Here is a 13,552-nt window from a genome sequence, read left to right on the forward strand (position 1 = left end):
AAAAAAAAAAAAAAAAAAAAAAAAACATTCTTCATTTCTATTTCAGTGTTTTTGATCTCTAGCAGTTTCTTTGGATTCTTCCTTATACTTTTCTCCTCTCTGCTGATATTACTCATCTGTACTTGCATGTCGTCTACTTTTTCTGTTTGTGCCCTTAGCAAGTTAGTCATAGTTGCTTTAAATTCATGGTCTGGAATTATAACATTCATGCCATGAGTCTGGTTCTGATGCTCGTTCAGTCTCTTCCAACTGTGCTTTATGCCTTTTAGTGTGCCTTAGACTGTTTGTTAAAACCTGGGCATCATGTACTAGGCAGAAAAGGAAATGCTAAAAATAAGCCTTTAGTGATGTGGCGGTAAAATGTGTTGTGTGTGTGTGTGTGTGTGTGTGTGTGTGTGTGTGTGTGTGTGTGTGGTGGAAAAACGGCTCAATAGTCCTGTGATTAGGTCCTAGTCTTTCAGCAAGGCTGTGCCCTTGTTCTGTGCACTTCACAAGTGCTTCTCTGTTCTCCTTGCACTCATCTTAGGCAGGAAAGGATAGCTAGAGGGGATTGGAGTTGGGTATTTTCTTTTCTCCACATGGAAAACTAGAGGGGACGGGCATTGGATATTTTGCCTCCTTCAGGGTGGTTAGGCTCTGATAAAATCTAATCAGTTAGTGGTTGGTGAAATAGTTTCTCCTGAGGGCAGACTTTGCTAAGCAGAGGAGAATGCTTTGGCGTATTTCAAAATGGTTTCCACCTCTCCCAGCTGGAAATACAAGCTATTTTTTTTTCTTTTTTCCATTTTCACTGTAAGAAGCTGATGGAGCTCCTGGAGGTAAAAAATTGCACAACTGTGGGCATCCCCCCTAAGAATGAGTCACCTTGGAGTTTTTAACACACATACACTTATCTATTCAGAGCTACCAGCAATTCCTCAATTCTAACTTAGGTTTTCCTGCTTGGGCACTGGTTCCCTTAGAGATTTCTGCTCAGGGAAGTTGTGGTTCTCAGTGTCCCTCTCTGTCTCTTCAGGGCAGCGCTTTGCTCTGTGACCTCTCTTCTCTGATAGATCAGAAAAGTGTTTGATGTTCAGCTTGTTCAGCTTTGCCTTGTTGTTAGAGTAGAGTTTATGACTTCTAAGCTCCTTACGTGCTGGACTGGGAAATGGAAGTCGTCTCAGTGGCATTATTTTTATTAAAATATTGAAAAATTGGAAACATTCCAAATATCTGTCATTAGGAGAATGAATAGTCAGATTGTGGTATGTTCATATCATGGAATACTGTAACACAGGTAAATGAACATACTGGATTTAAATAATTTAAGATTGTTCTATCACAAAAACTGTGGGAAAAAAAGAGATGCAGAATGATACACAAATACTATATGTTGTTTATGAATACATATAAGTACAAAAATGTAGCAGAAAGGTACATACCATCTTTAGGATAGTGATTTCTTCTGTGGATCTAGGGAGGAATTAAGTAGATAAGGAATAAAACAGAGACATCCACTATGTGAGTAATATTTTATTTCTAAAAAGAAGCAAATATTTAAAGCAAATACAACAAATTACTAATACCTGTTAAGTATGTGTGACCTTAGGAAAGCTAATTAAACTCCAAGTGCTTATAATTTTCTTTTCTTTGACATAAGGATAGTAATATTTATCTCATAGTTGCTGTTAGGATAAAATTAATATTTTTTCGAAAAATTAATAAGAATGTAAAGAAAATTATTGTAAAAAAGATTGAAATATTGAAATAATTTGAATAACTTTGAAAAATAACATTATATGAATTATAATTGTCACAAGTGCTACCATATTCAACTCAAAGTAAACCACATAAATCTGTTTGCATTTTTTACTCTAGCTGTCATTTTATTTGAAAAGTGCCATGAATACATCTGCTTTTGGTGATCAAATGATCAAGGGAAAATGGAAAAACAAGGCATTAGTTGTATTTGTTCTGGAGGAGTCAGAGGCTAATTTAGTTTCCATCAGCATTTCTCAGAGAATGTAGCAATTTTTGCCATGGCTCTTTGATTTTTATCTACATACTTCAATAACTCACAAAAAGATACCCCCCAGCCCCTTTTGGCCCCTAGATTGAAATAAACATCTTTTCAGAATGCTAGTGGAATTGACTACTGTTTCTATTCATGAACAAAAAACCAGGAAGCAGTAGGAGAGCCTTCCATGGGAATAAGGGGGGCCTGGATGCCCCTTGAGTAGACTGATGCTTGTCCATCAAGCTTCTCCACTGTCCCCAGTGTGGGTGGGGTTTCTGCTCTGATTGACAGCCTAGTCCATGTTTTTTTAAATCACTAGAGTCTTCATGGCAAGTCAGGTTGCTGTGACCTTGCTTGAAACTGCTTTGAAAAGTACAGTGCTTTTGAATGACCTGGAAAATACCTTCTGTTTAGGAAAATGCTTGTTCTGTATTCTGATTATCAGTAAGGCTGAGACTATTAAAAAAATGTAAAGTACTCTGGACATAGTCTTTCTAGCTTTAAGCAAAAAGAATTCTACACAGTCATGTAAAGAATTAAAGCCATAGCTTGAAGCCTGAAATTTCTATTGTGAAATAGCATGTCCCTGGATCACATGCTTTGTGGCTAAAAGGTTCATATGGTTTCTATAACAATGTAATGCAAAAGTAGGTCTCGTTGAACCTAAGCTGAGAGAAACTGTTGAAGCGTGAGTTACTCTGTGAACTCAATGCTTGCAGCAGAATATGAATAAGGAAATTTTAGCCGTTCTGGGGCAAGCTTTGGGATGAATCAGAACATTGCCCTCTAGGTCAAAAATTCTCTATGACTAAGTGAAAATGCCTGGCCAATCCCAGGTTTAATTTGTAGAAAGAAGATGGTCACACACACATTATTGCACACAAAAATACATCCCATCTCCTATATCTGGCAATGCTGAGGAATGAGTTTTTCTCTGTACAAATGAAACCTGATCAATTAAATATAATAGTTTAATATTTTATATGAATCAGCATTCTTTAATCTACACCAAACACATTTGAAGTTTTTCTTGATGATTCATCCATCACTATTAATAATTAATTATGATGCTTTTATTTCTTTGTAATGCTTTGCTTGTATTTCTCCTCCTTCACCATTTCTAAAGCAATACTCATTTCAGATAATCAGAAAATACAGAGAGAAAAACATCAATTATTTGTTACTTCATGTAAATGTTTCCAAACACACACTCATATGCACACATGTACTTCAACAAATAGGAACATGTAATACCTTTTGTGATCTGCCTCTTTCTTTCTCTTTTTCTTTCTCTCTTTCCTTCTTTCCTTTCCCTCCCTCCCTCCCTTCCTCCCTTCCTTCCTTCCTTCCTTCCTTCCTTCCTTCCTTCCTTCCTTCCTCCCTCTCTCTCTCTCTCTCTCTCTCTTTCTGTCTTTCTTTCTTTCTTCCTTCTGTCTTTCTGTCTTTCTTTCTTTCTTCTTTTTTCTTTTCTTTTCTTTCTTCTTTTTCTCCCTTCCCTTCCCTTTTCCCTTCTCTTCCCTTTTCCCTTTTTCCTTCCCTTTCCTTCCCTTCTTCCTTTCTGAGACAGAGTCTCACTCTGTCACCAGGCTAGAGTGCGGTGGTGGGCGATCTTGGCTCGCTGCAACCTCCACCTCCAGGGTTTAAGCGATTCTTCCGCCTCAGCCTCCTGATTAGCTGGGACTATAGGTGTGCACCACCATGCCCAGCTAATTTTTATATTTTTAGTAGTGACGGGGTTTCACCATGTTGGGCAGGATGGTCTTGATCTCTTGACCTCATGATCCACGTGTCTCGGCCTCCCAAAGTGCTGGGATTACAGGCGTGAGCCACTGCACCCTGCTGATCTGCCTTTTTCTCTTAATGATTTATCATGAATATTTTTTTAAGTATCAGTGGACCCATACCTGAAACATCATTTTAAATGACATTATATGCGATTGTGTGGACAATTATATTTTATTTCAATACCTTCATATTATTGGGCCGTTACATTCTTTTTCTGAGACAGGATCTTGCTCTGTCACTCAGGCTTGAGTGCAGTGGTATGATCAGCACACTACAGCCTCAAGCTTCTGGGCTCAAGCAATCCTCCAACCTCAGCCTCCTAAGTAGCTGAGACTACAGGCATGTGCCACCATGCCTGGCGATTTTTTTTATTTTTTGTAGAGACAAGGTCTTACTATGTTGCCCAGGCTGACCTTCAACCTCTAGGTTCAAAAGATATTCCTGCCTCATCCTCCCAAAGTGCTGAGATTATAGGCATGAGCCACTGCACCTGGCCACATTCAGCATTCTTATTTATTTATTTATTTTATAGTACTTTTATTTTATTTTTCTTTTTTTAAATTGTACTTTAGGTTCTGGGGTACATGTGCAGATCATGCAGGATTGTTGCATAGGTAGACACATGGCAGTGTGGTTTGCTTCCTCCATCTCCCCGTCACCTACATCTGGCATTTCTCCCCATGTTATCCCTCGCTGACCTCCCCACCCCTCCACTGTCCTTCCCTTGTGCCCCCCCAGTGTGTGATGCTCCCCTCCCTGTGTCCATGTGTTCTCATTGTTTAACACCCGCCTATGAATGAGAACATGCGGTGTTTGATTTTCTGTTCTTATGTCAGTTGGCTGAGAATGGTGGTTTCCAGATTCATCCATGTCCCTACAAAGGACACAAACTCATCGTTTTTTTATGGCTGCATAGCATTCCATGGTGTATATGTGCCACATTTTCCTTGTCAAGTCTATCATCAAAGGGCTTTTGGGTTGGTTCCAGGTCTTTGCTATTGTAAATAGTGCCTCTATGAACATATGTGTGCATGTGTCTTTATAATAGAATGATTTATAATCTTTTGGTTATATACCCAGTAATGGGATTGCTAGGTGAAATGGAATTTCCGTTTCTAGGTCCTTGCGGAATTGCCACCCTGTCTTCCACAATGCTTGAACTAGTCTACACTCCCACCAACAGTGTAAAAGTGTTCCTATTTCTCCACATCCTCTCCAGCATCTGCTGTCTCCAGATTTTTTAATGATCGTCATTCTAACTGGTGTGAGGTGGTATCTCAAGGTGGTTTTGATTTGCATTTCTCTAATAATCAGTGATGATGAGCATTCTTTCATATATTTGTTGTCCTCATAAATGTCTTCTTTTGAAAAGTGTCTGTTCATATCCTTTGCCCACTTTTGGGTGGGTTTGTTTGTTTTTTTCTTATAAATCTGTTTTAGTTCATTGTGGATTCTGGATATTGGCCCTTTGTCAGATGGGTAGATTGCAAAAAGTTTTTCCCATTCTGTTGGTTGTTGGTTCACTCTAATGATCGTTTCTTTTGCTGTACAGAAGCTCTGGAGTTTGATTAGGTCCTATTTGTCTATTTTGGCTTTTGCTGCCAATGCTTTTGGTATTTTAGTCATGAAGTCCTTGCCTATGCCTATGTCCTGAATGGTTTTGCCTAGATTTTCTTCTAGGGTTTTTATGGTGTTAGGTGTTATGTTTAAGTCTTTAATCTATCTGGAGTTAATTTTAGTGTAAGGTGTCAGGAAGGGGTCCAGTTTCTGCTTTCTTACATGGCTGGTCAGTTTTCCCAACACCATTTATTAACAGGGAATCCTTTCCCCATTGCTTGTTTTTGTGAGGTTTGTCAAAGATCAGGTGGTTGTAGATGTGTGGCATTACCTCCAAGGCCTCTGTTCTGTTCCATTGGTCTTAATACCAAAACCCAGCAGAGACTCAACAAAAAAAGAAAACTTCAGGTCAATATCCATGATGAACATTAATGCAAAAATCTTCAATAAAATACTTGCAAACCGATTGCAGCAGTATATCAAAAAGCTTATTCATTATGATCAAGTAGACTTCATTCCAGGGATACAAGGCTGGGTCAACATACATAAATCTATAAACATAATCCACCACATAAACAGAACCAAAGACAAAAACCACATAATTATCTCAATAGATGCAGAGAAGGCCTTCAACAAAATTCAACAGCGCTTTATTCTAAAAACTCTCAATAAACTAGATATCGGTAAAACGTGTCTCAAAATAATAAAAGCTATTTATGATAAACCTTCAGCCAATATCATACAGAATGGTCAAAAACTGGAAGCATTCCCTTTGAAATCTGGCACTAGGCAAGGATGCCCTCTCTCACCACTCCTATTGAATATAATATTGGAAGTTCTAGCCAGAGCAATTAGGCAAGAAAAAAAAAGTGTATTTAATTAGGAAAAGAGGAAGTCAAATTGTCTCTATTTGCAGACGATATGATTGTATATTTAGAAGACTCTATCATCTCAATCCAAAATCTCCTTAAACTGATAAGCAACTTCAGCAAAGTCTCAGGATACAAAGTCAATGTGCAGAAATCACAAGCATATCTATACAACAAGAACAGACTAACAGAGAGCCAAATCATAAGTGAACTTCCATTCACAATTGCTACAAAGAGAATAAAATACCTAGGAATACAACTAACAAAGGTTGAAAAGGACATCTTCAAGGAGAACTACAAACCACTGCTCAAGGAAGTAAGAGAAGGCACACAAGAAGAAACATTCCATGCTCATGGTTAGGAAGAATCAATATCATGAAAATGGCCATACTGCCCAAGGTAATTTATAGATTCAACATATCCCCATCAAGCTGCTAATGACCATCTTCACAGAAGTGAAAAAAACACCTGAAACTTCATATGGAACCAAAAGAGAGGCAGGATAGCCAAGACAATCCTAAGCAAAAAGAACAAACCAGAGGCATCATGCTACCTGATTTCAAACTATACTGCAAAACTACAGTAATCAAAACAGGATGGTACTGGTACTAAAACAGAGATATAGACCAATGGAACAGCATTCTGATATCACAAACAACACTGAATGTACTTGTGTGTGTTGGTATGTATATGTATATAAGTATATATGGTCTATGTTCCTTAATTAGTTCTTTATAATACATTATTAAATATGGAATTTGTAGTTCAAAGAACATGCCCATTTTTGAAAATTTGGAAATGTTTTGTCAGCCAGGGCAAATATTCAGCTAATATATCCTGTAGATTTAGTCTATATCTTGTGTCACTCTGATTGTTTAGTGCCTGTGCTGTTTTGTTGGCTAAATATCTTGAAATATTTATTTTTCAAAACTACACTAGAATAAAAATTTGTATTCCTGCTCAGATTTATATTTTCAGGAGAGATGAGGGGATTTCTTTAAACATGTTTTTATTTCTTCTCATATAAAAATAATCACCTGAAACTCAGGGAGTGTTAGAACAGAATTTTGAGGCCAGAAGGCTGATTTTTTCATGGATTAAAATATATAATATTTACAAATGTGTGGACAGATACTTTACCAAAGAAGAAATGAGTTAGTACTAGACACCTATTGGATTGGCTAAAACAAAAAAACAAGAAACATTGAAACCTGACAATACTAAGTGATAATAAGAATATGTAACAACTAGAACTCTCACACATTGCTGGTAGGAATCAAAAGTAGTACAGACACTTTCAAAAACTGTTTGACAGTTTCGTTAAGATTAAACATACACTTACAATATGACTCAGCAATTCTACTTTTAGGTATTTATTCAAGAGAAAGGAAAACATCTGTCTACACAAGAACATATACAAAGCAAATATTTGTAGTGTTTTTTTCACAATTGCCCCAAATTGGAAACAACCCAAATGTTCTTATCTGATGAATGGACAAAAAATTGTGGTATATCTGTAAAGTGGAAGACTACTCAGCAATAAAAAGGAATGAACTATTGAAGCACATGGGAATATGAATGAATATCTAATGCATTAATACTGAACAGACTACATAATATATGATTTAATTTATATTTTAGAAAAGGGAAAATTACAGGAATAGAAAAAAGGTTAATGTTTGCCAGAGGCTGGAGATGGGGTGAGAGGCTGACTTTAAAGGTTCATCATGAGGAAGCTTTTTAGGGTGAGCAAACTGATAAATATCTTAATTGTGTTTGCAGCTATATGACTATATGCATTTTTCAAAACATGTAGACCTGTACATCAAAAAATGTTAAAGTCATAGATAAAGTATAAAGGCAAATGAAAATTTAAAAAATAAAAATAAAAATCTATTTTAACAGGAAAAAGAAAATGCCATGCTGAAACCTCTTGGCCACCATAAGAATGCACATTGCAGACCTTGAACCACAGTCAGCATGATTGACCAAAGGGCCAGCTTGCTGTGCTTGAAATCCTTTGCTGCCTTTGCTAGTGACTGATATAGTTGGTATACTAAAGTAGGCTAATTCCTGGGAGTCATGAGGTTCCCCAGTGACCTCACTGAAACTTCTTTAGACTGCACCATAATGTGGGATGTTTCCACCCCTCCCTCCTTTCCTCCGTTGCTCAAGTCAGACTTGTATGGTGGTCTAATGGTTCCCTCAGCCTTACTGACCCCCTCAATTTCTTTCACACAGGCATTTCACAAAAAAATCCTTGCATTTTTAAAAAATTATACTTTGAGTTCTGGGGTACATGTGCAGAATGTGCAGGTATGTTACATAGGTATATACATGCCATGGTGGTTTGCTGCATCCATCACCCCATCATTTACATTAGGTGTTTCTCCTAATGCTATCCCTCCCCTAACCCCCACCCCCTTCTATCACTCCCCTAGCCCCCCACCCCCCAACAGACCCAAGTGTGTAATGTTCCCCTCCCCGTGTCTATGTGTTCTCATTGTTCAACACCCACTTATGGGTGAGAATCTGCAGCATTTGGTTTTTTGTTCTTGTGTCAGTTTGTTGAGAATGATGGTTTCCAGCTTTATTCATGCCCCTGCAAAGGATATGAACTCATCCTTCTTTATGGCTGCATAGTATTCCATGATGTATATGTGCCACATTTTCTTTATCCAATCTATCATTGATAGCCATTTGGGTTGGTTCCAAGTCTTTGCTATTGTGAACAGTGCCGCAACAAACATACATGTGCATGTGTCTTTCTAATAAACAATTTATAATCTTTTGGGTATATACCCAGTAATGGGATTGCTAAGTCAAATGGAATTTCTATTTCTAGATCCTTGAGGAATCACCATACTGTCTTCTACAATGGTTGAACTAATTTACATTCCCACCAACAGTGTAAAAGTGTTCCTATTTCTTTACATCTTCTCCAGCATCTTTTGTCTCCAGATTTTTTAATGATCGCCATTCTAACTGGCATGAGATGGTATCTCAATGTAGTTTTTATTTGCATTTCTCTAATGACCAGCAATGATGAGCTTTTTATCATATGTTTGTTGGCTGCATAAATGTCTTCTTTTAAGAAGCGTCTGTTCATATCCCTTGCCCACTTTTTAATGGGGTTGTTTTTCTCATACATTTGTTTAAGTTCTTTGTAGATTCTGGATATTAGGCCTTTGTTAGATGGGTAGGTTGCAAAAATTTTTTCCCAGTCTGTTGGTTGCTGGTTCACTCTGATGATAGTTTCTTTTGCTGTACAGAAGCTCTTTTGTTTAATTAGATCCCATTTGTCTATTTTGGCTTTTGTTGCCGTTGTTTTTGGTGTTTTAGTCATCAAGTCCTTGCCCATGCCTATGTCCTGAATGGTATTGCCTAGGTTTTCTTCTGGGGTTTTTATGGTGTTAGGTTTTGAGATAAAGTTTCACTCTTTGTTGCCCAGGCTGGAGTGCAATGATGAGATCTCAGCTCACTGCAACCTCTGCCTCCTGGGTTCAAGTGATTCTCCTGACTCAGCCTCCCTAGTAGCTGGGATTACAGGCACCCGTCACCACACCCAGCTAATTTTTATATTTTTAGCAAAGGCGAGGTTTCACCATGTTGTCCAGAATGGTCTGGAACTCCTGACCTCAGATGATCCACTGCCTTGGCCTCCCTAAGTGCTGGGATTATAGTCATGAGCCACCGCACCAGGCCCTTGCATGTTTAATCATTTGTCAGATGCTTCTTGCAAGACCTGAACTAACACAACCTCCAATTTTATGCTTTATAATATAATCATCATAAAAATAAAATGCATGATCACATTTTTAATTACTTTTACCCAATGATCTCTTTTATAAACATATTTATTAAAGAATAACATACATAAAGGCATATTAAATGTAAGCACATGGCTCTATAAATTTTTGCTAAGTGAAATTGCCACCCAGATTGAGAATTAGAATATTACTAGTAATTTAGAATCCCTCCCCCACCATTATGCACTCTACCAGTGACTAATTCCCTCTTGAAGGTAACTAGCATCCTGAATTTCTAGCATTATAGATCTGTTTTGATTATTTCTGAACTTTATATAATTGGCATTTTTCAGCATATACTTTTATTTTTATTTCAACTTTGGTCGACATGTTTGTAAGATTAATTCATGAAGGTACGTATAGCAGCAATTTCTTCCTTTTTTACTATTACAGAATATTCCATTGAGTGAGCATAGTACAGTTTATTTATGCATTCTACTTTTGAGGGCTAATTATGTTTTTTCCCCTAGTTTTGTGCTCTACAAATAATGTTGCTATGAGTTTATTTGAACATGGCTTCTGGTACATGTATATATTTATTTCTCTTTGGTATATCATCAGGAGTAGAACTGTGAGATTATAGGTTATGCCTATGATCAGTGTAAGAAGATACTATAATAACTTTTCAAAGTAGTTACTTTCAGCAGCTAAGAATTCACTTTCTTTTAGAACCTCATCATTCACACTTGATATAAAATTGACAAATACATAATAGTAAAGGAAAATTACAGGCTAATCTTTCTCATAGACAAAGATGCATAAAATCTTAAGTTATTAGCAAATAGAATGTAGCAGCCTATAAAAGATAGTGTATCACAACATGATGTGGGTTTTCTTGAATGCAAAGTGGGCTTAGCATTTGAAATATCAATTTATGTAATTCTGCACAAATAACAGAATAAAAGAGAAAAATCATTTTGTTATCTAAAAAGAAGAAATAAGCTCAATAAGTAAGATTACAGCCAAGAAAATACTAAGTATTAAAAATAATATAAGTAATAGTATTTTAAAGAAATTATAATATCCCATCATGATTTAAAAACACCTCTTAGCAAACTGAAGAGAAGGGAGCTTCCTTAATTCAATGAAGAGTATCCATAAAACATCAGTGGTAAACATCATTTTTAATGGTGAAATATTGAAAACTTTTTATCTGATGTAAGCAAAGAGATAAGAAGATGCCTTTTATTATCACTTCTATTTATTTTTTTTATATTAGTTCCCCACTAGAGAAATAAGACAAGAAAAATATGGTATAGGTATTGGGAAAGAAGATATAAAGTAATCATTTTACTGTCTTCATACATCTTGATATGTTAACTATACAACAGTCAATATTATATCTTTATATCACAGGTGCAATGATTGGATACATATGAAATCCAAGAGACCCCACAACTAAATTCTGGAATTACATACATTTATCTAGGTTGTTGGATACAAAGTCAGCATATAAAAGTAAATTTTATTTCTACATATCAGCAATAAAACTATTAGAATATGAAAATTTAAAAAGCAATTAAAAATACATCAAAAAAGGCTACTTTAGTGCTTATACTTACTGACCATCGATTGCCACATATTTGCTTTCTTGTCAAAGTTTTGACAGTTTTTCTATCTCTTAACTCACTGGGTTGTTAGCTACAATTTCTATGCTATCATTATGCTTGCTTCTAATTGTAACTTCTTTTAGTAATTTTCTGCCTCAAATGTGCTACTATTGGAAAATCAATAAAAACATAAAATGACTAAAAATTATTGTAATAAAGCTAAAAGGATTTTAGTGCTCAGCCGTTGTGACTTTCATTTTGGCCACTCAGGAGTTACTCAGAGGCCTTTACACATACATTCAGCATCTAGTTTTGCTCAAAGTGACTGAGGTTGCCAGAAATACAAATTCCAGGGAAGAAGGGTTATGAACTCTGCAAGTTCCCAGCTTGAATAGAACTTTCCTCAAAATTTTCTATGAGGTTATTTTATCTTGAAAGGTAAAGAAAAAGAAATTGATTTCAGCTTCTGTTTAGGAATTTTTAACAAAATATGATTACCTCTTTTTGGAGAAATATTTGGTATAAATCGAATCAATAAGTTTGCAGATAGGTATTGACTGTGGTATGATTTAATATGCATAACAATTCTTAGATAATGTTGCACTGGCTATTGTTAGCCCTGGAAGGTTTTGTTTCTAATATTAGTTGAATTTGGTTCAGCTCAGTAAGTAAGATTACAGCCAAATGAATACTATTAACTAAGTAAGCCAATAATTATCAGAACTGCACTCCAGAAACTGGGTTTTAGAGGATTAATTCCGTGAGCATCGAGTCTCTATAGCTAAAGTAACAGCCAAAACAAAAGTGACTAATGAGGAGCTAGCCTTTGCTGGTTTACAGGAGCTAATGGGGCTGCATTTTTAAATATTTGAGCTCTAGTCATGGCCTGTGGGTGCTCTGATGGCATCACATATTTTCTTTTCTTTTTTAAAAAAGTTTATATTTTTTATTAAGGTAAAATACACATATAAAATTTACCATCTTTGCCATTTTTAAGAGGACAGTTCAGCAGTCGTAACTACCTTTATATTCTTTGTTTCGCTTTCATTCCCTGGCCCCTTCCTGGCCTCTGGTAAACACCAATCTACACTCTATGTTCATGAGATTCACTTTTTTTTTTTTTTGAGATGGAGTCTTGCTCTGTCACCAGGCTAGAATGCAGTGGCATGATCTTGGCTCGCTGCAACCCCTACCTCCCAGGTTCAAGTGATTCCACTGCCTCAGCCTCCTAAGTAGCTGGGACTACAGGCACACACCACCATGCCTGGCTAATTATTTGTATTTTAGTAAAGATGGGGTCTCACCATGTTAGCCAGGATGATCTTGATCTCCTGATCTCATGATCTGCCCATGTCGTCCTCCCAAAGTGCTGGGATTACAGGTGTGAGCCACCATACCTGGCCGAGATCACTTTTTTTAGCTCTTGCATACAAACGTGATGTTTGTCTTTTTGTGCTTGGCTTATTTCACTTAACATAATGACCTCCAGTTATATCCATGTTGCTGCAAATGACCGGATTTCATTCTTTTTTGTGGCTGAACAATATTCCATTGTGGATATAGATCACATTTTAATTTATCCATTCATTCATTGATGGACACAGGTTGATCAATGGATGAATAGATAAATAAAAATGTGATCTATACACACAATGGAATAAAAATGTCCATCCATTGATGAACACAGGTTGGCTATTGTAAATAGTGCTGCAATAACAATAGGAGTACAGATGTCTCTTCAATACGCTGATTGCCTTTCTTTTGGCTACATACCCAGCAGTGGGACAACTGAATCACATGGTAGTTCTACTTTTACTTTTTTGAGGAACCATCCTACTCTCCTGCATAGTGGCTGTACTAATTTACATTCTCATCAACTTTGTATGAGGGTTCCTCTTTCTCCACATCCTTGCCACAACTGTTATTGCCTGTACTTTTGATACAAGCCTTTTAACTGGTGTGAGATGACATTTCATTGTGTGTGTT

Source organism: Cebus imitator, unplaced genomic scaffold, assembly GCF_001604975.1.
Source record: "Cebus imitator isolate Cc_AM_T3 unplaced genomic scaffold, Cebus_imitator-1.0 Scaffold177, whole genome shotgun sequence".
In the NCBI taxonomy this organism is placed as follows: domain Eukaryota; kingdom Metazoa; phylum Chordata; class Mammalia; order Primates; family Cebidae; genus Cebus; species Cebus imitator.